The sequence below is a fragment of the Ambystoma mexicanum genome, chromosome 5p (assembly GCF_040938575.1).
Source record: "Ambystoma mexicanum isolate Mex_15411 chromosome 5p, UKY_AmexF1_1, whole genome shotgun sequence".
Classification (NCBI taxonomy): domain Eukaryota; kingdom Metazoa; phylum Chordata; class Amphibia; order Caudata; family Ambystomatidae; genus Ambystoma; species Ambystoma mexicanum.
This window is the reverse complement of record NC_090930.1, coordinates 742,515,079-742,539,556: the sequence shown is the minus strand read 5'-3', so window position 1 is coordinate 742,539,556 and position 24,478 is coordinate 742,515,079. Positions and strand designations below refer to the sequence as shown.

Genomic DNA, 24,478 nt, shown 5'->3' with positions numbered 1-24,478 from the left:
CTGGGTTCTTGGGCATGGTTTCATCATGCCTCAGTTTACAATGGCACTCTGCCACTTTGTCAGGCTTTAAAGAAGCCTGACTCCTGCAGAGCAAAAGATCTGATTATTTCCTTACATGTTTTGTACGTAAGAATGCGGATGGTGCTCTGAGCCTCCTATGGTGGTTATTAAGCATGGTAAACATACCATAGCATGTAACTGTGCCTACAAATGGAACATTTTGTTCATTTATTAGGGAGTTGTGAAAATGGCAAAATCAAATTGCCATTATTGACACAGACCAGCTGCCGCTGTCCGGACATTTCGTCGAAAGACATTTCGTCGAAAGACATTTGGTCGACGTAATTTGGTCGAAAGCCAAATGGTCGATTTTTTTATTTATTTATATATATATTTTTTAGGTTGTAGTTTAGGGAAAAAAAGGGGTTTTTAGAAAAAAAGGGGGTTGGCGGGGACCCCCCCAACCCGCACCCCCCAAAAAAAAAATGTGAAAATAAAAAACAAAAGCAATTCGACCATTTGGTTTTCGACCAAATGGTTTCGACCAATTGTCCTGTCGACAAATTTTTTTCGACGAAATGTCTGGCAACCCAGCTGCCGACTGTTGCTATTGACAGGAGTTCCAGGTGTATAAACTGAGTAGATCACCAGTTCAATTACCTGTGAACGCATTTTGAAGCTCATTCACAACCAGTTCATGCCCGTTCTCTCCATTTTGGCTTTCTGGCTGGCCGAGGGGCCCTTCAGTAATGTTCTTTGCTAACCATTACACCATGGGCCCCTTGCTGGTGCAACCTGACAGAGTTGTAACAGAAATGAGAATCGAGATCTCATGCATCATTTTAACAAACTCATATTCCTAGCCCACGGATATTATGCAAATGTGGAACTGTTTAGTTGGTTGTTGCGCAATAGCAAACTCTTTGCTTTACAGCTCATTTGGATAGGATTCTTCCTCTGGAGGCATAAGATAAAAGAATATTGCATACATTCTCTAAAAGGCGCTTTTTTTGCTGCAATGACGTTCATCATGTCACTAAGTATGTAGGTTCCATGGTGTAATGGTTAGCACTCTGGACTCTGAATCCAGCGATCCGAGTTCAAATCTCGGTGGGACCTTGGGAATTACTGTGTTTGTTTTCCTCTCAGTGTCTTGTTTTAATAGCAATGACGCTGCTGTGTCGCCCACTTTCATAGCATTATTCCCTGGGTGCATTTGAAAAAAGAAAGATTTTCCATGGATGACGCTCTTTAGCCACAATGAAACCCACCACTTTCTGTGGTGTGAAAGACCCATGGTGTAATGGTAGCACCCTGGAGGTTGAATCCAATAATTTGCATTCAAATCTCTGTAAGAGTTTACCATCAGTCGAACCTTTCCCTTATCGTTTATTGTGGATGTCTTCTTTGAAGAAAGGTATGATCCAACTAAAGTAAGTACATTCACGAATGGGCCCTTGGTCGGTACAAACAGTATTTATACACCTCAGGCCTTTTGTGAATTAAGAAAAGTGTGTTCTTCGTTCTATTTTTCATCTCAAACTGATACCTTCATTTTACAAACATGTAAAGACTGTTAAGACGCTTGATTAATATCATTGATTCTGAATGTGGTCGCTTTTCATAGGATTAACCCTTTAACAATTTTGAAAGAGAATGGCGATACAATAGAGCTGCTTTTCCCAAAATGGTATTATTAATGTTGTTGCTGCATCTTCAAGTAAAAAGAGAATCCATTGGGTCACAGATTGAGCATGTTTCTTAACATTGAGTTAAGTTTGAAAATTTCAAATCTTTTATGTATGTTTCCGATGCAGATCTGCCCATCGACTCAGAATGACCTCACTGTTCATACATTTAAAAAAAATGCATAAAGGTTAAGGTGCTAGGCACAAAAGTGGATTTTTATGAAAAGTTATGCCAGAGAGTGAGAGCGAAAATGAATACCCTACACCACTAACCTTATGAATATTACTATCTTTGGCCTATAATTTAAGACAACAAGGAGACAAAGTGTGTTAGAGCAAGAGAGAGGTTCCACCGAGACTTGAACTCTGATCGCTGGATTCAAAGTCCAAAGTGCTAACCATTACACCATGGAACCCTTGTTGAGCAGAGCTTCATAAGGGCAATGAGAATATAGGGCACAGTCAAGATTTTTACTGACCTATAGTAACCGTTTACTGATATTATATCGAAGCAGCACTGTTGCTGTTGGATGCTGTGCAATCGCAAAGTATTGGCTTCATGTCTCATTTGGATTAAATTCTTCCTCTGGAGTCTAATGATATAGGAATATTACATATTTTCTCTGATGTGCTCTGTTTTTCCAGAATGAAGTGCATCATGCTAGTGAATATGTGGGTTCCATGGAGTAATGGTTAGCACTCTGGACTCTGAATCCAGCGATCCGAGTTCAAGTCTCGGTGGGACCTTGGGGCTGCTTCTCTTTTAGAGTTGCCTTTCATTTGCAGATAGATATAACAGCAATAGCTTTGCTTTACAGCCCACTTTGATGGCAGTCTTCTTTGACCAAAGAATATTAATAGTTTCTGGGTCTGGGGATGACTCTCTTTTGCCACAAAGAAACTGCCCACTCTCATATCTCCAAAGCTCCAAGGTATAATGGCTATTAAACTGGCTTTTGATCTCAGCGATTTGCATTGAAAGCCCAGGAGGCCTCTAAAATCAGTTGAATTGTTTCCTGATAATTTAGAGTTTATTTCTTCTTTCGAGAAAGGTGTGATCCAAATAAAGTAAGTACATTTAAACAAGGGCACTTGATCAGTAAATGCACTACTTTCTAGAACTCATAACTCTTGTAAGTTATAAAAAGTTTGCTCTCCATACAGTTTGTCAACTCAAAGAATTACATTTTTTACACATTTAATAAGACCATCAAATTGCTTGAAACATAGGAATGATTGTGAAAGTGAATATGATTCACCAAAATAATTGTATAACATTTTTTAATGTTAATAAAATAGGGCTTTTTCCAATCTTTTCACATCAATGTTGTTTCTGCATGTTCCAGTGAGCAGAGAATCTACTGCACATAGTGTGTACATTTTTCTTTTCATAGAGTTAAGGTTGGACATTATTCATCTGTGGAAAATGTTTCTGAGAGATATCTGGGTGCCCACTCTGATTGACCTTAGGGATTGTACATTAACGATATGTAGTTGCATCACTGTATTGGTATCAGGCACCAAAGTGCATTTAAATGTAATGTCGTGCAGAGAGAGAGAGAGTGTGAAAACGGCTACCTGAGTCGACTGAACTTCTGAATATTAACTCTGTTGAATTGTAATTTGAGAAATTAGAAAATGGAGTGTAAGAGCAAGATAACGGTTCCACCGAGACTTGAACTCGGATCGTTGGATTCAAAGTACAAAGTGCTAACCATTACACCATGGAATCCTTGCAAGATGCACCTGAGAGCGTTGAATCAGAAATGGCAATATAGAGCACATTTACAATTTTTACAGATTCATAGTCCCAATTGACTGATATCATACAAACACAGCGATGTTGTCGATTGACGTTGTGCTATAGCAATCTCTGTGCTTTATAGAGCATGTAGATCAAATTCTTCCTCTTGAGGCATATGATTAAGCAATATTAAATATTGTTTCTGACTGCCTCTGTTTTGGCATAATGAAGTTCAGCATTTGCGGAAGTATTTAGGTTCCATGGTCTAATGGTTAGTAGGCTGGACTCTGAATTTAGTAATCTGACATGTTATAGCTATATTTTGTTTTCCTTTGGGTGTATTGTCATTTTATGCACATAGATTTCCTAGCAGTGGCTGTGATGAATAGTTCAATTTGATAGCAGCTTCCTTTTGAGAATTTGAAAAAAAAAGAATTAAATAGTCTCTCTGGATGACTCTGCTTTGATTTCTATGTGCACATCCCTTTTGCGTTTCAGAGGGATTGACCAACATACACAACAGTGCTTGGAAGACCTCTTCCTCCCTCATGGCATGTAAAGCTAACCTCTCTCCTACCTTGTGTTTTTTTACTTTTTAACTTCCCCTTCCGAGTCATGATCATGTAACTGAATTTACATTTTTAGATTTTAACTGCAGTAGTTGCTTGTTTTTCATTTTTATTTTTTGTGTACGCATACATCCCTTTTTGTGGGGAGGGGGGAGTGATGTCTGTTTACTTATATTAGCTAATATAGGTCATTTTATGTCCGCTTACAATATGTGTCAGGATTTTTTATGTCGTTTCCAATCAATGTCTAATATCAAGTGGTTTGCAGCAGTCATACAAAGGCACGTAACACCCCCAAAACACCTACATAAGTTAGAAATACTCCGGAAGAGTACTCAGTTTATGAAAAGGCGGTGAATCCCAAATAGAACTGTAAATGTAAGCTAGCAAGCAGACCGTGCACCCCTCTTTGGAACTATGACCTGTGTGTTGCCCTCTATTAACAGAACAATGTAACTGCAGCCCATGTCACATAAAATAGAAAGTAGAGATTATGCAAATTAACTCCCAGAAGAGCCTGGTGTCACCCCAAAAGGTGTCATGCTTTTCACACCAAGAAACATCCACACATAGATCCCTGCGAACCTCAAAAACGTACAGGAAACCCTGTCCAGCGCTTTGCTCCCAGAGGAGATAAGGTTGAAAAACCACCCTATGTTAAAAGTGTCCATAATCCATGCCAGCTGCCCTGTCTATAGAACCTGGCCGTTCGTGGACGTTCGGGGCCTAGGGGCATGAGTGGAAGGGTTTAACCTGCCTGGGTTCTTGGGCATGGTTTCATCATGCCTCAGTTTACAATGGCACTCTGCCACTTTGTCAGGCTTTAAAGAAGCCTGACTCCTGCAGAGCAAAAGATCTGATTATTTCCTTACATGTTTTGTACGTAAGAATGCGGATGGTGCTCTGAGCCTCCTATGGTGGTTATTAAGCATGGTATACATACCATAGCATGTAACTGTGCCTACAAATGGAACATTTTGTTCATTTATTAGGGAGTTGTGAAAATGGCAAAATCAAATTGCCATTATTGACACAGACCAGCTGCCGCTGTCCGGACATTTCGTCGAAAGACATTTCGTCGAAAGACATTTGGTCGACGTAATTTGGTCGAAAGCCAAATGGTCGATTTTTTAATTTATATATATATATATTTTTTAGGTTGTAGTTTAGGGAAAAAAAGGGTTTTTTTTAGAAAAAAAGGGGGTTGGCGGGGACCCCCCCAACCCCCACCCCCCCAAAAAAAAATGTGAAAATAAAAAACAAAAGCAATTCGACCATTTGGTTTTCGACCAAATGGTTTCGACCATTTGTCCTGTCGACAAATTTTTTTCGACGAAATGTCTTGCAACCCAGCTGCCGACTGTTGCTATTGACAGGAGTTCCAGGTGTATAAACTGAGGAGATCACCAGTTCAATTACCTGTGAACGCATTTTGAAGCTCATTCACAACCAGTTCATGCCCGTTCTCTCCATTTTGGCTTTCTGGCTGGCCGAGGGGCCCTTCAGTAATGTTCTTTGCTAACCATTACACCATGGGCCCCTTGCTGGTGCAACCTGACAGAGTTGTAACAGAAATGAGAATCGAGATCTCATGCATCATTTTAACAAACTCATATTCCTAGCCCACGGATATTATGCAAATGTGGAACTGTTTAGTTGGTTGTTGCGCAATAGCAAACTCTTTGCTTTACAGCTCATTTGGATAGGATTCTTCCTCTGGAGGCATAAGATAAAAGAATATTGCATACATTCTCTAAAAGGCGCTTTTTTTGCTGCAATGACGTTCATCATGTCACTAAGTATGTAGGTTCCATGGTGTAATGGTTAGCACTCTGGACTCTGAATCCAGCGATCCGAGTTCAAACCTCGGTGGGACCTTGGGAATTACTGTGTTTGTTTTCCTCTCAGTGTCTTGTTTTAATAGCAATGACGCTGCTGTGTCGCCCACTTTCATAGCATTATTCCCTGGGTGCATTTGAAAAAAGAAAGATTTTCCATGGATGACGCTCTTTAGCCACAATGAAACCCACCACTTTCTGTGGTGTGAAAGACCCATGGTGTAATGGTAGCACCCTGGAGGTTGAATCCAATAATTTGCATTCAAATCTCTGTAAGAGTTTACCATCAGTCGAACCTTTCCCTTATCGTTTATTGTGGATGTCTTCTTTGAAGAAAGGTATGATCCAACTAAAGTAAGTACATTCACGAATGGGCCCTTGGTCGGTACAAACAGTATTTATACACCTCAGGCCTTTTGTGAATTAAGAAAAGTGTGTTCTTCGTTCTATTTTTCATCTCAAACTGATACCTTCATTTTACAAACATGTAAAGACTGTTAAGACGCTTGATTAATATCATTGATTCTGAATGTGGTCGCTTTTCATAGGATTAACCCTTTAACAATTTTGAAAGAGAATGGCGATACAATAGAGCTGCTTTTCCCAAAATGGTATTATTAATGTTGTTGCTGCATCTTCAAGTAAAAAGAGAATCCATTGGGTCACAGATTGAGCATGTTTCTTAACATTGAGTTAAGTTTGAAAATTTCAAATCTTTTATGTATGTTTCCGATGCAGATCTGCCCATCGACTCAGAATGACCTCACTGTTCATACATTTAAAAAAAATGCATAAAGGTTAAGGTGCTAGGCACAAAAGTGGATTTTTATGAAAAGTTATGCCAGAGAGTGAGAGCGAAAATGAATACCCTACACCACTAACCTTATGAATATTACTATCTTTGGCCTATAATTTAAGACAACAAGGAGACAAAGTGTGTTAGAGCAAGAGAGAGGTTCCACCGAGACTTGAACTCGGATCGCTGGATTCAAAGTCCAAAGTGCTAACCATTACACCATGGAACCCTTGTTGAGCAGAGCTTCATAAGGGCAATGAGAATATAGGGCACAGTCAAGATTTTTACTGACCTATAGTAACCGTTTACTGATATTATATCGAAGCAGCACTGTTGCTGTTGGATGCTGTGCAATCGCAAAGTATTGGCTTCATGTCTCATTTGGATTAAATTCTTCCTCTGGAGTCTAATGATATAGGAATATTACATATTTTCTCTGATGTGCTCTGTTTTTCCAGAATGAAGTGCATCATGCTACTGAATATGTGGGTTCCATGGAGTAATGGTTAGCACTCTGGACTCTGAATCCAGCGATCCGAGTTCAAGTCTCGGTGGGACCTTGGGGCTGCTTCTCTTTTAGAGTTGCCTTTCATTTGCAGATAGATATAACAGCAATAGCTTTGCTTTACAGCCCACTTTGATGGCAGTCTTCTTTGACCAAAGAATATTAATAGTTTCTGGGTCTGGGGATGACTCTCTTTTGCCACAAAGAAACTGCCCACTCTCATATCTCCAAAGCTCCAAGGTATAATGGCTATTAAACTGGCTTTTGATCTCAGCGATTTGCATTGAAAGCCCAGGAGGCCTCTAAAATCAGTTGAATTGTTTCCTGATAATTTAGAGTTTATTTCTTCTTTCGAGAAAGGTGTGATCCAAATAAAGTAAGTACATTTAAACAAGGGCACTTGATCAGTAAATGCACTACTTTCTAGAACTCATAACTCTTGTAAATTATAAAAAGTTTGCTCTCCATACAGTTTGTCAACTCAAAGAATTACATTTTTTACACATTTAATAAGACCATCAAATTGCTTGAAACATAGGAATGATTGTGAAAGTGAATATGATTCACCAAAATAATTGTATAACATTTTTTAATGTTAATAAAATAGGGCTTTTTCCAATCTTTTCACATCAATGTTGTTTCTGCATGTTCCAGTGAGCAGAGAATCTACTGCACATAGTGTGTACATTTTTCTTTTCATAGAGTTAAGGTTGGACATTATTCATCTGTGGAAAATGTTTCTGAGAGATATCTGGGTGCCCACTCTGATTGACCTTAGGGATTGTACATTAACGATATGTAGTTGCATCACTGTATTGGTATCAGGCACCAAAGTGCATTTAAATGTAATGTCGTGCAGAGAGAGAGAGAGTGTGAAAACGGCTACCTGAGTCGACTGAACTTCTGAATATTAACTCTGTTGAATTGTAATTTGAGAAATTAGAAAATGGAGTGTAAGAGCAAGATAACGGTTCCACCGAGACTTGAACTCGGATCGTTGGATTCAAAGTCCAAAGTGCTAACCATTACACCATGGAACCCCTGCAAGATGCACCTGAGAGCGTTGAATCAGAAATGGCAATATAGAGCACATTTACAATTTGTACAGATTCATAGTCCCAATTGACTGATATCATACAAACACAGCGATGTTGTCGATTGACGTTGTGCTATAGCAATCTCTGTGCTTTATAGAGCATGTAGATCAAATTCTTCCTCTTGAGGCATATGATTAAGCAATATTAAATATTGTTTCTGACTGCCTCTGTTTTGGCATAATGAAGTTCAGCATTTGCGGAAGTATTTAGGTTCCATGGTCTAATGGTTAGTAGGCTGGACTCTGAATTTAGTAATCTGACATGTTATAGCTATATTTTGTTTTCCTTTGGGTGTATTGTCATTTTATGCACATAGATTTCCTAGCAGTGGCTGTGATGAATAGTTCAATTTGATAGCAGCTTCCTTTTGAGAATTTGAAAAAAAAAGAATTAAATAGTCTCTCTGGATGACTCTGCTTTGATTTCTATGTGCACATCCCTTTTGCGTTTCAGAGGGATTGACCAACATACACAACAGTGCTTGGAAGACCTCTTCCTCCCTCATGGCATGTAAAGCTAACCTCTCTCCTACCGTGTGTTTTTTTACTTTTTAACTTCCCCTTCCGAGTCATGATCATGTAACTGAATTTACATTTTTAGATTTTAACTGCAGTAGTTGCTTGTTTTTCATTTTTATTTTTTGTGTACGCATACATCCCTTTTTGTGGGGAGGGGGGAGTGATGTCTGTTTACTTATATTAGCTAATATAGGTCATTTTATGTCCGCTTACAATATGTGTCAGGATTTTTTATGTCGTTTCCAATCAATGTCTAATATCAAGTGGTTTGCAGCAGTCATACAAAGGCACGTAACACCCCCAAAACACCTACATAAGTTAGAAATACTCCGGAAGAGTACTCAGTTTATGAAAAGGCGGTGAATCCCAAATAGAACTGTAAATGTAAGCTAGCAAGCAGACTGTGCACCCCTGTTTGGAACTATGACCTGTGTGTTGCCCTCTATTAACAGAACAATGTAACTGCAGCCCATGTCACATAAAATAGAAAGTAGAGATTATGCAAATTAACTCCCAGAAGAGCCTGGTGTCACCCCAAAAGGTGTCATGCTTTTCACACCAAGAAACATCCACACATAGATCCCTGCGAACCTCAAAAACGTACAGGAAACCCTGTCCAGCGCTTTGCTCCCAGAGGAGATAAGGTTGAAAAACCACCCTATGTTAAAAGTGTCCATAATCCATGCCAGCTGCCCTGTCTGGGGCCTAGGGGCATGAGTGGAAGGGTTTAACCTGCCTGGGTTCTTGGGCATGGTTTCATCATGCCTCAGTTTACAATGGCACTCTGCCACTTTGTCAGGCTTTAAAGAAGCCTGACTCCTGCAGAGCAAAAGATCTGATTATTTCCTTACATGTTTTGTACGTAAGAATGCGGATGGTGCTCTGAGCCTCCTATGGTGGTTATTAAGCATGGTATACATACCATAGCATGTAACTGTGCCTACAAATGGAACATGTTGTTCATTTATTAGGGAGTTGTGAAAATGGCAAAATCAAATTGCCATTATTGACACAGACCAGCTGCCGCTGTCCGGACATTTCGTCGAAAGACATTTGGTCGACGTAATTTGGTCGAAAGCCAAATGGTCGATTTTTTTATTTATTTATATATATATTTTTTAGGTTGTAGTTTAGGGAAAAAAAGGGGTTTTTAGAAAAAAAGGGGGTTGGCGGGGACCCCCCCAACCCCCACCCCCCAAAAAAAAAATGTGAAAATAAAAAACAAAAGCAATTCGACCATTTGGTTTTCGACCAAATGGTTTCGACCAATTGTCCTGTCGACAAATTTTTTTCGACGAAATGTCTGGCAACCCAGCTGCCGACTGTTGCTATTGACAGGAGTTCCAGGTGTATAAACTGAGTAGATCACCAGTTCAATTACCTGTGAACGCATTTTGAAGCTCATTCACAACCAGTTCATGCCCGTTCTCTCCATTTTGGCTTTCTGGCTGGCCGAGGGGCCCTTCAGTAATGTTCTTTGCTAACCATTACACCATGGGCCCCTTGCTGGTGCAACCTGACAGAGTTGTAACAGAAATGAGAATCGAGATCTCATGCATCATTTTAACAAACTCATATTCCTAGCCCACGGATATTATGCAAATGTGGAACTGTTTAGTTGGTTGTTGCGCAATAGCAAACTCTTTGCTTTACAGCTCATTTGGATAGGATTCTTCCTCTGGAGGCATAAGATAAAAGAATATTGCATACATTCTCTAAAAGGCGCTTTTTTTGCTGCAATGACGTTCATCATGTCACTAAGTATGTAGGTTCCATGGTGTAATGGTTAGCACTCTGGACTCTGAATCCAGCGATCCGAGTTCAAATCTCGGTGGGACCTTGGGAATTACTGTGTTTGTTTTCCTCTCAGTGTATTGTTTTAATAGCAATGACGCTGCTGTGTCGCCCACTTTCATAGCATTATTCCCTGGGTGCATTTGAAAAAAGAAAGATTTTCCATGGATGACGCTCTTTAGCCACAATGAAACCCACCACTTTCTGTGGTGTGAAAGACCCATGGTGTAATGGTAGCACCCTGGAGGTTGAATCCAATAATTTGCATTCAAATCTCTGTAAGAGTTTACCATCAGTCGAACCTTTCCCTTATCGTTTATTGTGGATGTCTTCTTTGAAGAAAGGTATGATCCAACTAAAGTAAGTACATTCACGAATGGGCCCTTGGTCGGTACAAACAGTATTTATACACCTCAGGCCTTTTGTGAATTAAGAAAAGTGTGTTCTTCGTTCTATTTTTCATCTCAAACTGATACCTTCATTTTACAAACATGTAAAGACTGTTAAGACGCTTGATTAATATCATTGATTCTGAATGTGGTCGCTTTTCATAGGATTAACCCTTTAACAATTTTGAAAGAGAATGGCGATACAATAGAGCTGCTTTTCCCAAAATGGTATTATTAATGTTGTTGCTGCATCTTCAAGTAAAAAGAGAATCCATTGGGTCACAGATTGAGCATGTTTCTTAACATTGAGTTAAGTTTGAAAATTTCAAATCTTTTATGTATGTTTCCGATGCAGATCTGCCCATCGACTCAGAATGACCTCACTGTTCATACATTTAAAAAAAATGCATAAAGGTTAAGGTGCTAGGCACAAAAGTGGATTTTTATGAAAAGTTATGCCAGAGAGTGAGAGCGAAAATGAATACCCTACACCACTAACCTTATGAATATTACTATCTTTGGCCTATAATTTAAGACAACAAGGAGACAAAGTGTGTTAGAGCAAGAGAGAGGTTCCACCGAGACTTGAACTCGGATCGCTGGATTCAAAGTCCAAAGTGCTAACCATTACACCATGGAACCCTTGTTGAGCAGAGCTTCATAAGGGCAATGAGAATATAGGGCACAGTCAAGATTTTTACTGACCTATAGTAACCGTTTACTGATATTATATCGAAGCAGCACTGTTGCTGTTGGATGCTGTGCAATCGCAAAGTACTGGCTTCATGTCTCATTTGGATCAAATTCTTCCTCTGGAGTCTAATGATATAGGAATATTACATATTTTCTCTGATGTGCTCTGTTTTTCCAGAATGAAGTGTATCATGCTACTGAATATGTGGGTTCCATGGTGTAATGGTTAGCACTCTGGACTCTGAATCCAGCGATCCGAGTTCAAGTCTCGGTGGGACCTTGGGGCTGCTTCTCTTTTAGAGTTGCCTTTCATTTGCAGATAGATATAACAGCAATAGCTTTGCTTTACAGCCCACTTTGATGGCAGTCTTCTTTGACCAAAGAATATTAATAGTTTCTGGGGATGACTCTCTTTTGCCACAAAGAAACTGCCCACTCTCATATCTCCAAAGCTCCAAGGTATAATGGCTATTAAACTGGCTTTTGATCTCAGCGATTTGCATTGAAAGCCCAGGAGGCCCCTAAAATCAGTTGAATTGTTTCCTGATAATTTAGAGTTTATTTCTTCTTTCGAGAAAGGTGTGATCCAAATAAAGTAAGTACATTTAAACAAGGGCACTTGATCATTAAATGCACTACTTTCTAGAACTCATAACTCTTGTAAGTTATAAAAAGTTTGCTCTCCATACAGTTTGTCAACTCAAAGAATTACATTTTTTACACATTTAATAAGACCATCAAATTGCTTGAAACATAGGAATGATTGTGAAAGTGAATATGATTCACCAAAATAATTGTATAACATTTTTTAATGTTAATAAAATAGGGCTTTTTCCAATCTTTTCACATCAATGTTGTTTCTGCATGTTCCAGTGAGCAGAGAATCTACTGCACATAGTGTGTACATTTTTCTTTTCATAGAGTTAAGGTTGGACATTATTCATCTGTGGAAAATGTTTCTGAGAGATATCTGGGTGCCCACTCTGATTGACCTTAGGGATTGTACATTAACGATATGTAGTTGCATCACTGTATTGGTATCAGGCACCAAAGTACATTTAAATGGAATGTCGTGCAGAGAGAGTCGACTGAACTTCTGACTATTAACTCTGTTGAATTGTAATTTGAGAAATTAGAAAATGGAGTGTAAGAGCAAGATAACGGTCCCACCGAGACTTGAACTCGGATCGTTGGATTCAAAGTCCAAAGTGCTAACCATTACACCATGGAACCCTTGCAAGATGCACCTGAGAGCGTTGAATCAGAAATGGCAATATAGAGCACATTTACAATTTTTACAGATTCATAGTCCCAATTGACTGATATCATACAAACACAGCGATGTTGTCGATTGACGTTGTGCTATAGCAATCTCTGTGCTTTATAGAGCATGTAGATCAAATTCTTCCTCTTGAGGCATATGATTAAGCAATATTAAATATTGTTTCTGACTGCCTCTGTTTTGGCATAATGAAGTTCAGCATTTGCGGAAGTATTTAGGTTCCATGGTCTAATGGTTAGTAGGCTGGACTCTGAATTTAGTAATCTGACATGTTATAGCTATATTTTGTTTTCCTTTGGGTGTATTGTCATTTTATGCACATAGATTTCCTAGCAGTGGCTGTGATGAATAGTTCAATTTGATAGCAGCTTCCTTTTGAGAATTTGAAAAAAAAAGAATTAAATAGTCTCTCTGGATGACTCTGCTTTGATTTCTATGTGCACATCCCTTTTGCGTTTCAGAGGGATTGACCAACATACACAACAGTGCTTGGAAGACCTCTTCCTCCCTCATGGCATGTAAAGCTAACCTCTCTCCTACCGTGTGTTTTTTTACTTTTTAACTTCCCCTTCCGAGTCATGATCATGTAACTGAATTTACATTTTTAGATTTTAACTGCAGTAGTTGCTTGTTTTTCATTTTTATTTTTTGTGTACGCATACATCCCTTTTTGTGGGGAGGGGGGAGTGATGTCTGTTTACTTATATTAGCTAATATAGGTCATTTTATGTCCGCTTACAATATGTGTCAGGATTTTTTATGTCGTTTCCAATCAATGTCTAATATCAAGTGGTTTGCAGCAGTCATACAAAGGCACGTAACACCCCCAAAACACCTACATAAGTTAGAAATACTCCGGAAGAGTACTCAGTTTATGAAAAGGCGGTGAATCCCAAATAGAACTGTAAATGTAAGCTAGCAAGCAGACCGTGCACCCCTGTTTGGAACTATGACCTGTGTGTTGCCCTCTATTAACAGAACAATGTAACTGCAGCCCATGTCACATAAAATAGAAAGTAGAGATTATGCAAATTAACTCCCAGAAGAGCCTGGTGTCACCCCAAAAGGTGTCATGCTTTTCACACCAAGGAACATCCACACATAGATCCCTGCGAACCTCAAAAACGTACAGGAAACCCTGTCCAGCGCTTTGCTCCCAGAGGAGATAAGGTTGAAAAACCACCCTATGTTAAAAGTGTCCATAATCCATGCCAGCTGCCCTGTCTATAGAACCTGGCCGTTCGTGGACATTCGGGGCCTAGGGGCATGAGTGGAAGGGTTTAACCTGCCTGGGTTCTTGGGCATGGTTTCATCATGCCTCAGTTTACAATGGCACTCTGCCACTTTGTCAGGCTTTAAAGAAGCCTGACTCCTGCAGAGCAAAAGATCTGATTATTTCCTTACATGTTTTGTACGTAAGAATGCGGATGGTGCTCTGAGCCTCCTATGGTGGTTATTAAGCATGGTAAACATACCATAGCATGTAACTGTGCCTACAAATGGAACATTTTGTTCATTTATTAGGGAGTTGTGAAAATGGCAAAATCAAATTGCCATTATTGACACAGACCAGCTGCCGCTGTCCGGACATTTCGTCGAAAGACATTTCGTCGAAAGACATTTGGTCGACGTAATTTGGTCGAAAGCCAAATGGTCGATTTTTTTATTTATTTATATATATATTTTTTAGGTTGTAGTTTAGGGAAAAAAAGGGGTTTTTAGAAAAAAAGGGGGTTGGCGGGGACTCCCCCAACCCCCACCCCCCAAAAAAAAATGTGAAAATAAAAAACAAAAGCAATTCGACCATTTGGTTTTCGACCAAATGGTTTCGACCAATTGTCCTGTCGACAAATTTTTTTCGACGAAATGTCTGGCAACCCAGCTGCCGACTGTTGCTATTGACAGGAGTTCCAGGTGTATAAACTGAGTAGATCACCAGTTCAATTACCTGTGAACGCATTTTGAAGCTCATTCACAACCAGTTCATGCCCGTTCTCTCCATTTTGGCTTTCTGGCTGGCCGAGGGGCCCTTCAGTAATGTTCTTTGCTAACCATTACACCATGGGCCCCTTGCTGGTGCAACCTGACAGAGTTGTAACAGAAATGAGAATCGAGATCTCATGCATCATTTTAACAAACTCATATTCCTAGCCCACGGATATTATGCAAATGTGGAACTGTTTAGTTGGTTGTTGCGCAATAGCAAACTCTTTGCTTTACAGCTCATTTGGATAGGATTCTTCCTCTGGAGGCATAAGATAAAAGAATATTGCATACATTCTCTAAAAGGCGCTTTTTTTGCTGCAATGACGTTCATCATGTCACTAAGTATGTAGGTTCCATGGTGTAATGGTTAGCACTCTGGACTCTGAATCCAGCGATCCGAGTTCAAATCTCGGTGGGACCTTGGGAATTACTGTGTTTGTTTTCCTCTCAGTGTCTTGTTTTAATAGCAATGACGCTGCTGTGTCGCCCACTTTCATAGCATTATTCCCTGGGTGCATTTGAAAAAAGAAAGATTTTCCATGGATGACGCTCTTTAGCCACAATGAAACCCACCACTTTCTGTGGTGTGAAAGACCCATGGTGTAATGGTAGCACCCTGGAGGTTGAATCCAATAATTTGCATTCAAATCTCTGTAAGAGTTTACCATCAGTCGAACCTTTCCCTTATCGTTTATTGTGGATGTCTTCTTTGAAGAAAGGTATGATCCAACTAAAGTAAGTACATTCACGAATGGGCCCTTGGTCGGTACAAACAGTATTTATACACCTCAGGCCTTTTGTGAATTAAGAAAAGTGTGTTCTTCGTTCTATTTTTCATCTCAAACTGATACCTTCATTTTACAAACATGTAAAGACTGTTAAGACGCTTGATTAATATCATTGATTCTGAATGTGGTCGCTTTTCATAGGATTAACCCTTTAACAATTTTGAAAGAGAATGGCGATACAATAGAGCTGCTTTTCCCAAAATGGTATTATTAATGTTGTTGCTGCATCTTCAAGTAAAAAGAGAATCCATTGGGTCACAGATTGAGCATGTTTCTTAACATTGAGTTAAGTTTGAAAATTTCAAATCTTTTATGTATGTTTCCGATGCAGATCTGCCCATCGACTCAGAATGACCTCACTGTTCATACATTTAAAAAAAATGCATAAAGGTTAAGGTGCTAGGCACAAAAGTGGATTTTTATGAAAAGTTATGCCAGAGAGTGAGAGCGAAAATGAATACCCTACACCACTAACCTTATGAATATTACTATCTTTGGCCTATAATTTAAGACAACAAGGAGACAAAGTGTGTTAGAGCAAGAGAGAGGTTCCACCGAGACTTGAACTCGGATCGCTGGATTCAAAGTCCAAAGTGCTAACCATTACACCATGGAAACCTTGTTGAGCAGAGCTTCATAAGGGCAATGAGAATATAGGGCACAGTCAAGATTTTTACTGACCTATAGTAACCGTTTACTGATATTATATCGAAGCAGCACTGTTGCTGTTGGATGCTGTGCAATCGCAAAGTATTGGCTTCATGTCTCATTTGGATTAAATTCTTCCTCTGGAGTCTAATGATATAGGAATATTACATATTTTCTCTGATGTGCTCTGTTTTTCCAGAATGAAGTGCATCATGCTACTGAATATGTGGGTTCCATGGAGTAATGGTTAGCACTCTGGACTCTGAATCCAGCGATCCGAGTTCAAGTCTCGGTGGGACCTTGGGGCTGCTTCTCTTTTAGAGTTGCCTTTCATTTGCAGATAGATATAACAGCAATAGCTTTGCTTTACAGCCCACTTTGATGGCAGTCTTCTTTGACCAAAGAATATTAATAGTTTCTGGGTCTGGGGATGACTCTCTTTTGCCACAAAGAAACTGCCCACTCTCATATCTCCAAAGCTCCAAGGTATAATGGCTATTAAACTGGCTTTTGATCTCAGCGATTTGCATTGAAAGCCCAGGAGGCCTCTAAAATCAGTTGAATTGTTTCCTGATAATTTAGAGTTTATTTCTTCTTTCGAGAAAGGTGTGATCCAAATAAAGTAAGTACATTTAAACAAGGGCACTTGATCAGTAAATGCACTACTTTCTAGAACTCATAACTCTTGTAAATTATAAAAAGTTTGCTCTCCATACAGTTTGTCAACTCAAAGAATTACATTTTTTACACATTTAATAAGACCATCAAATTGCTTGAAACATAGGAATGATTGTGAAAGTGAATATGATTCACCAAAATAATTGTATAACATTTTTTAATGTTAATAAAATAGGGCTTTTTCCAATCTTTTCACATCAATGTTGTTTCTGCATGTTCCAGTGAGCAGAGAATCTACTGCACATAGTGTGTACATTTTTCTTTTCATAGAGTTAAGGTTGGACATTATTCATCTGTGGAAAATGTTTCTGAGAGATATCTGGGTGCCCACTCTGATTGACCTTAGGGATTGTACATTAACGATATGTAGTTGCATCACTGTATTGGTATCAGGCACCAAAGTGCATTTAAATGTAATGTCGTGCAGAGAGAGAGAGAGTGTGAAAACGGCTACCTGAGTCGACTGAACTTCTGAATATTAACTCTGTTGAATTGTAATTTGAGAAATTAGAAAATGGAGTGTAAGAGCAAGATAACGGTTCCACCGAGACTTGAACTCGGATCATTGGATTCAAAGTCCAAAGTGCTAACCATTACACCATGGAATCCTTGCAAGATGCACCTGAGAGCGTTGAATCAGAAATGGCAATATAGAGCACATTTACAATTTTTACAGATTCATAGTCCCAATTGACTGATATCATACAAACACAGCGATGTTGTCGATTGACGTTGTGCTATAGCAATCTCTGTGCTTTATAGAGCATGTAGATCAAATTCTTCCTCTTGAGGCATATGATTAAGCAATATTAAATATTGTTTCTGACTGCCTCTGTTTTGGCATAATGAAGTTCAGCATTTGCGGAAGTATTTAGGTTCCATGGTCTAATGGTTAGTAGGCTGGACTCTGAATTTAGTAATCTGACATGTTATAGCTATATTTTGTTTTCCTTTGGGTGTATTGTCATTTTATGCACATAGATTTCCTAGCAGTGGCTGTGATGAATAGTTCAATTTGATAGCAGCTTCCTTTTGAGAATTTGAAAAAAAAAGAATTAAATAGTCTCTCTGGATGACTCTGCTTTGATTTCTATGTGCACATCCCTTTTGCGTTTCAGAGGGATTGACCAACATACACAACAGTGCTTGGAAGACCTCTTCCTCCCTCATGGCATGTAAAGCTAACCTCTCTCCTACCTTGTGTTTTTTTACTTTTTAACTTCCCCTTCCGAGTCATGATCATGTAACTGAATTTACATTTTTAGATTTTAACTGCAGTAGTTGCTTGTTTTTCATTTTTATTTTTTGTGTACGCATACATCCCTTTTTGTGGGGAGTGATGTCTGTTAATTATATTAGCTAATATAGGTCATTTTATGTCCGCTTACAATATGTGTCAGGATTTTTTATGTCGTTTCCAATCAATGTCTAATATCAAGTGGTTTGCAGCAGTCATACAAAGGCACGTAACACCCCCAAAACACCTACATAAGTTAGAAATACTCCGGAAGAGTACTCAGTTTATGAAAAGGCGGTGAATCCCAAATAGAACTGTAAATGTAAGCTAGCAAGCAGACCGTGCACCCCTGTTTGGAACTATGACCTGTGTGTTGCCCTCTATTAACAGAACAATGTAACTGCAGCCCATGTCACATAAAATAGAAAGTAGAGATTATGCAAATTAACTCCCAGAAGAGCCTGGTGTCACCCCAAAAGGTGTCATGCTTTTCACACCAAGAAACATCCACACATAGATCCCTGCGAACCTCAAAAACGTACAGGAAACCCTGTCCAGCGCTTTGCTCCCAGAGGAGATAAGGTTGAAAAACCACCCTATGTTAAAAGTGTCCATAATCCATGCCAGCTGCCCTGTCTATAGAACCTGGCCGTTCGTGGACGTTCGGGGCCTAGGGGCATGAGTGGAAGGGTTTAACCTGCCTGGGTTCTTGGGCATGGTTTCATCATGCCTCAGTTTACAATGGCACTCTGCCACTTTGTCAGGCTTTAAAGAAGCCTGACTCCTGCAGAGCAAAAGATCTGATTATTTCCTTACATGTTTTGTACGTAAGAATGCGGATGGTGCTCTGAGCCTCCTATGGTGGTTATTAAGCATGGTAAACATACCATAGCATGTAACTGTGCCTACAAATGGAACATTTTGTTCATTTATTAGGGAGTTGTGAAAATGGCAAAATCAAATTGCCATTATTGACACAGACCAGCTGCCGCTGTCCGGACATTTCGTCGAAAGACATTTCGTCGAAAGACATTTGGTCGACGTAATTTGGTCGAAAGCCAAATGGTCGATTTTTTTATTTATTTATATATATATTTTTTAGGTTGTAGTTTAGGGAAAAAAAGGGGTTTTTAGAAAAAAAGGGGGTTGGCGGGGACCCCCCCAACCCCCACCCCCCAAAAAAAAAATGTGAAAATAAAAAACAAAAGCAATTCGACTATTTGGTTTTCGACCAAATGGTTTCGACCAATTGTCCTGTCGACAAATTTTTTTCGACGAAATGTCTGGCAACCCAGCTGCCGACTGTTGCTATTGACAGGAGTTCCAGGTGTATAAACTGAGTAGATCACCAGTTCAATTACCTGTGAACGCATTTTGAAGCTCATTCACAACCAGTTCATGCCCGTTCTCTCCATTTTGGCTTTCTGGCTGGCCGAGGGGCCCTTCAGTAATGTTCTTTGCTAACCATTACACCATGGGCCCCTTGCTGGTGCAACCTGACAGAGTTGTAACAGAAATGAGAATCGAGATCTCATGCATCATTTTAACAAACTCATATTCCTAGCCCACGGATATTATGCAAATGTGGAACTGTTTAGTTGGTTGTTGCGCAATAGCAAACTCTTTGCTTTACAGCTCATTTGGATAGGATTCTTCCTCTGGAGGCATAAAATAAAAGAATATTGCATACATTCTCTAAAAGGCGCTTTTTTTGCTGCAATGACGTTCATCATGTCACTAAGTATGTAGGTTCCATGGTGTAATGGTTAGCACTCTGGACTCTGAATCCAGCGATCCGAGTTCAAATCTCGGTGGGACCTTGGGAATTACTGTGTTTGTTTTCCTCTCAGTGTCTTGTTTTAATAGCAATGACGCTGCTGTGTCGCCCACTTTCATAGCATTATTCCCTGGGTGCATTTGAAAAAAGAAAGATTTTCCATGGATGACGCTCTTTAGCCACAATGAAACCCACCACTTTCTGTGGTGTGAAAGACCCATGGTGTAATGGTAGCACCCTGGAGGTTGAATCCAATAATTTGCATTCAAATCTCTGTAAGAGTTTACCATCAGTCGAACCTTTCCCTTATCGTTTATTGTGGATGTCTTCTTTGAAGAAAGGTATGATCCAACTAAAGTAAGTACATTCACGAATGGGCCCTTGTTCGGTACAAACAGTATTTATACACCTCAGGCCTTTTGTGAATTAAGAAAAGTGTGTTCTTCGTTCTATTTTTCATCTCAAACTGATACCTTCATTTTACAAACATGTAAAGACTGTTAAGACGCTTGATTAATATCATTGATTCTGAATGTGGTCGCTTTTCATAGGATTAACCCTTTAACAATTTTGAAAGAGAATGGCGATACAATAGAGCTGCTTTTCCCAAAATGGTATTATTAATGTTGTTGCTGCATCTTCAAGTAAAAAGAGAATCCATTGGGTCACAGATTGAGCATGTTTCTTAACATTGAGTTAAGTTTGAAAATTTCAAATCTTTTATGTATGTTTCCGATGCAGATCTGCCCATCGACTCAGAATGACCTCACTGTTCATACATTTAAAAAAAATGCATAAAGGTTAAGGTGCTAGGCACAAAAGTGGATTTTTATGAAAAGTTATGCCAGAGAGTGAGAGCGAAAATGAATACCCTACACCACTAACCTTATGAATATTACTATCTTTGGCCTATAATTTAAGACAACAAGGAGACAAAGTGTGTTAGAGCAAGAGAGAGGTTCCACCGAGACTTGAACTCGGATCGCTGGATTCAAAGTCCAAAGTGCTAACCATTACACCATGGAACCCTTGTTGAGCAGAGCTTCATAAGGGCAATGAGAATATAGGGCACAGTCAAGATTTTTACTGACCTATAGTAACCGTTTACTGATATTATATCGAAGCAGCACTGTTGCTGTTGGATGCTGTGCAATCGCAAAGTATTGGCTTCATGTCTCATTTGGATTAAATTCTTCCTCTGGAGTCTAATGATATAGGAATATTACATATTTTCTCTGATGTGCTCTGTTTTTCCAGAATGAAGTGCATCATGCTACTGAATATGTGGGTTCCATGGAGTAATGGTTAGCACTCTGGACTCTGAATCCAGCGATCCGAGTTCAAGTCTCGGTGGGACCTTGGGGCTGCTTCTCTTTTAGAGTTGCCTTTCATTTGCAGATAGATATAACAGCAATAGCTTTGCTTTACAGCCCACTTTGATGGCAGTCTTCTTTGACCAAAGAATATTAATAGTTTCTGGGTCTGGGGATGACTCTCTTTTGCCACAAAGAAACTGCCCACTCTCATATCTCCAAAGCTCCAAGGTATAATGGCTATTAAACTGGCTTTTGATCTCAGCGATTTGCATTGAAAGCCCAGGAGGCCTCTAAAATCAGTTGAATTGTTTCCTGATAATTTAGAGTTTATTTCTTCTTTCGAGAAAGGTGTGATCCAAATAAAGTAAGTACATTTAAACAAGGGCACTTGATCAGTAAATGCACTACTTTCTAGAACTCATAACTCTTGTAAATTATAAAAAGTTTGCTCTCCATACAGTTTGTCAACTCAAAGAATTACATTTTTTACACATTTAATAAGACCATCAAATTGCTTGAAACATAGGAATGATTGTGAAAGTGAATATGATTCACCAAAATAATTGTATAACATTTTTTAATGTTAATAAAATAGGGCTTTTTCCAATCTTTTCACATCAATGTTGTTTCTGCATGTTCCAGTGAGCAGAGAATCTACTGCACATAGTGTGTACATTTTTCTTTTCATAGAGTTAAGGTTGGACATTATTCATCTGTGGAAAATGTTTCTGAGAGATATCTGGGTGCCCACTCTGATTGACCTTAGGGATTGTACATTAACGATATGTAGTTGCATCACTGTATTGGTATCAGGCACCAAAGTGCATTTAAATGTAATGTCGTGCAGAGAGAGAGAGAGTGTGAAAACGGCTACCTGAGTCGACTGAACTTCTGAATATTAACTCTGTTGAATTGTAATTTGAGAAATTAGAAAATGGAGTGTAAGAGCAAGATAACGGTTCCACCGAGACTTGAACTCGGATCGTTGGATTCAAAGTCCAAAGTGCTAACCATTACACCATGGAACCCCTGCAAGATGCACCTGAGAGCGTTGAATCAGAAATGGCAATATAGAGCACATTTACAATTTGTACAGATTCATAGTCCCAATTGACTGATATCATACAAACACAGCGATGTTGTCGATTGACGTTGTGCTATAGCAATCTCTGTGCTTTATAGAGCATGTAGATCAAATTCTTCCTCTTGAGGCATATGATTAAGCAATATTAAATATTGTTTCTGACTGCCTCTGTTTTGGCATAATGAAGTTCAGCATTTGCGGAAGTATTTAGGTTCCATGGTCTAATGGTTAGTAGGCTGGACTCTGAATTTAGTAATCTGACATGTTATAGCTATATTTTGTTTTCCTTTGGGTGTATTGTCATTTTATGCACATAGATTTCCTAGCAGTGGCTGTGATGAATAGTTCAATTTGATAGCAGCTTCCTTTTGAGAATTTGAAAAAAAAAGAATTAAATAGTCTCTCTGGATGACTCTGCTTTGATTTCTATGTGCACATCCCTTTTGCGTTTCAGAGGGATTGACCAACATACACAACAGTGCTTGGAAGACCTCTTCCTCCCTCATGGCATGTAAAGCTAACCTCTCTCCTACCTTGTGTTTTTTTACTTTTTAACTTCCCCTTCCGAGTCATGATCATGTAACTGAATTTACATTTTTAGATTTTAACTGCAGTAGTTGCTTGTTTTTCATTTTTATTTTTTGTGTACGCATACATCCCTTTTTGTGGGGAGGGGGGAGTGATGTCTGTTTACTTATATTAGCTAATATAGGTCATTTTATGTCCGCTTACAATATGTGTCAGGATTTTTTATGTCGTTTCCAATCAATGTCTAATATCAAGTGGTTTGCAGCAGTCAAAAAAAAGGCACGTAACACCCCCAAAACACCTACATAAGTTAGAAATACTCCGGAAGAGTACTCAGTTTATGAAAAGGCGGTGAATCCCAAATAGAACTGTAAATGTAAGCTAGCAAGCAGACCGTGCACCCCTGTTTGGAACTATGACCTGTGTGTTGCCCTCTATTAACAGAACAATGTAACTGCAGCCCATGTCACATAAAATAGAAAGTAGAGATTATGCAAATTAACTCCCAGAAGAGCCTGGTGTCACCCCAAAAGGTGTCATGCTTTTCACACCAAGAAACATCCACACATAGATCCCTGCGAACCTCAAAAACGTACAGGAAACCCTGTCCAGCGCTTTGCTCCCAGAGGAGATAAGGTTGAAAAACCACCCTATGTTAAAAGTGTCCATAATCCATGCCAGCTGCCCTGTCTATAGAACCTGGCCGTTCGTGGACGTTCGGGGCCTAGGGGCATGAGTGGAAGGGTTTAACCTGCCTGGGTTCTTGGGCATGGTTTCATCATGCCTCAGTTTACAATGGCACTCTGCCACTTTGTCAGGCTTTAAAGAAGCCTGACTCCTGCAGAGCAAAAGATCTGATTATTTCCTTACATGTTTTGTACGTAAGAATGCGGATGGTGCTCTGAGCCTCCTATGGTGGTTATTAAGCATGGTATACATACCATAGCATGTAACTGTGCCTACAAATGGAACATTTTGTTCATTTATTAGGGAGTTGTGAAAATGGCAAAATCAAATTGCCATTATTGACACAGACCAGCTGCCGCTGTCCGGACATTTCGTCGAAAGACATTTCGTCGAAAGACATTTGGTCGACGTAATTTGGTCGAAAGCCAAATGGTCGATTTTTTAATTTATATATATATATATTTTTTAGGTTGTAGTTTAGGGAAAAAAAGGGTTTTTTTTAGAAAAAAAGGGGGTTGGCGGGGACCCCCCCAACCCCCACCCCCCCAAAAAAAAATGTGAAAATAAAAAACAAAAGCAATTCGACCATTTGGTTTTCGACCAAATGGTTTCGACCATTTGTCCTGTCGACAAATTTTTTTCGACGAAATGTCTTGCAACCCAGCTGCCGACTGTTGCTATTGACAGGAGTTCCAGGTGTATAAACTGAGGAGATCACCAGTTCAATTACCTGTGAACGCATTTTGAAGCTCATTCACAACCAGTTCATGCCCGTTCTCTCCATTTTGGCTTTCTGGCTGGCCGAGGGGCCCTTCAGTAATGTTCTTTGCTAACCA

The 24,478-nt window shown here is 39.4% G+C and overlaps 19 non-coding genes across 19 annotated transcripts; 10 read left to right on the top strand and 9 right to left on the bottom strand.

Annotated features, from left to right (window-relative positions):
* Positions 1 to 1,047: 1,047 nt before the first annotated feature.
* TRNAQ-CUG (transfer RNA glutamine (anticodon CUG)) lies at positions 1,048 to 1,119 on the top strand. The gene has a single exon. It is a non-coding gene; the product is annotated as a tRNA-Gln (tRNA).
* Positions 1,120 to 2,032: 913 nt separating this feature from the next.
* Positions 2,033 to 2,104, bottom strand: TRNAQ-UUG (transfer RNA glutamine (anticodon UUG)). The gene has a single exon. It is a non-coding gene; the product is annotated as a tRNA-Gln (tRNA).
* A 259-nt stretch (positions 2,105 to 2,363) lies between these two features.
* On the top strand, positions 2,364 to 2,435 carry TRNAQ-CUG (transfer RNA glutamine (anticodon CUG)). The gene has a single exon. It is a non-coding gene; the product is annotated as a tRNA-Gln (tRNA).
* Positions 2,436 to 5,807: 3,372 nt separating this feature from the next.
* On the top strand, positions 5,808 to 5,879 carry TRNAQ-CUG (transfer RNA glutamine (anticodon CUG)). Its single transcript has one exon. It is a non-coding gene; the product is annotated as a tRNA-Gln (tRNA).
* A 913-nt stretch (positions 5,880 to 6,792) lies between these two features.
* TRNAQ-UUG (transfer RNA glutamine (anticodon UUG)) lies at positions 6,793 to 6,864 on the bottom strand. Its single transcript has one exon. It is a non-coding gene; the product is annotated as a tRNA-Gln (tRNA).
* A 259-nt stretch (positions 6,865 to 7,123) lies between these two features.
* On the top strand, positions 7,124 to 7,195 carry TRNAQ-CUG (transfer RNA glutamine (anticodon CUG)). Its single transcript has one exon. It is a non-coding gene; the product is annotated as a tRNA-Gln (tRNA).
* A 913-nt stretch (positions 7,196 to 8,108) lies between these two features.
* TRNAQ-UUG (transfer RNA glutamine (anticodon UUG)) lies at positions 8,109 to 8,180 on the bottom strand. Its single transcript has one exon. It is a non-coding gene; the product is annotated as a tRNA-Gln (tRNA).
* Positions 8,181 to 10,523: 2,343 nt separating this feature from the next.
* On the top strand, positions 10,524 to 10,595 carry TRNAQ-CUG (transfer RNA glutamine (anticodon CUG)). The gene has a single exon. It is a non-coding gene; the product is annotated as a tRNA-Gln (tRNA).
* Positions 10,596 to 11,508: 913 nt separating this feature from the next.
* On the bottom strand, positions 11,509 to 11,580 carry TRNAQ-UUG (transfer RNA glutamine (anticodon UUG)). The gene has a single exon. It is a non-coding gene; the product is annotated as a tRNA-Gln (tRNA).
* A 259-nt stretch (positions 11,581 to 11,839) lies between these two features.
* Positions 11,840 to 11,911, top strand: TRNAQ-CUG (transfer RNA glutamine (anticodon CUG)). Its single transcript has one exon. It is a non-coding gene; the product is annotated as a tRNA-Gln (tRNA).
* Positions 11,912 to 12,792: 881 nt separating this feature from the next.
* On the bottom strand, positions 12,793 to 12,864 carry TRNAQ-UUG (transfer RNA glutamine (anticodon UUG)). The gene has a single exon. It is a non-coding gene; the product is annotated as a tRNA-Gln (tRNA).
* Positions 12,865 to 15,248: 2,384 nt separating this feature from the next.
* On the top strand, positions 15,249 to 15,320 carry TRNAQ-CUG (transfer RNA glutamine (anticodon CUG)). The gene has a single exon. It is a non-coding gene; the product is annotated as a tRNA-Gln (tRNA).
* Positions 15,321 to 16,233: 913 nt separating this feature from the next.
* TRNAQ-UUG (transfer RNA glutamine (anticodon UUG)) lies at positions 16,234 to 16,306 on the bottom strand. Its single transcript has one exon. It is a non-coding gene; the product is annotated as a tRNA-Gln (tRNA).
* A 258-nt stretch (positions 16,307 to 16,564) lies between these two features.
* Positions 16,565 to 16,636, top strand: TRNAQ-CUG (transfer RNA glutamine (anticodon CUG)). Its single transcript has one exon. It is a non-coding gene; the product is annotated as a tRNA-Gln (tRNA).
* A 913-nt stretch (positions 16,637 to 17,549) lies between these two features.
* Positions 17,550 to 17,622, bottom strand: TRNAQ-UUG (transfer RNA glutamine (anticodon UUG)). Its single transcript has one exon. It is a non-coding gene; the product is annotated as a tRNA-Gln (tRNA).
* A 2,376-nt stretch (positions 17,623 to 19,998) lies between these two features.
* On the top strand, positions 19,999 to 20,070 carry TRNAQ-CUG (transfer RNA glutamine (anticodon CUG)). The gene has a single exon. It is a non-coding gene; the product is annotated as a tRNA-Gln (tRNA).
* Positions 20,071 to 20,983: 913 nt separating this feature from the next.
* On the bottom strand, positions 20,984 to 21,055 carry TRNAQ-UUG (transfer RNA glutamine (anticodon UUG)). Its single transcript has one exon. It is a non-coding gene; the product is annotated as a tRNA-Gln (tRNA).
* Positions 21,056 to 21,314: 259 nt separating this feature from the next.
* TRNAQ-CUG (transfer RNA glutamine (anticodon CUG)) lies at positions 21,315 to 21,386 on the top strand. Its single transcript has one exon. It is a non-coding gene; the product is annotated as a tRNA-Gln (tRNA).
* A 913-nt stretch (positions 21,387 to 22,299) lies between these two features.
* TRNAQ-UUG (transfer RNA glutamine (anticodon UUG)) lies at positions 22,300 to 22,371 on the bottom strand. Its single transcript has one exon. It is a non-coding gene; the product is annotated as a tRNA-Gln (tRNA).
* Between the last annotated feature and the right edge of the window lie 2,107 nt (positions 22,372 to 24,478).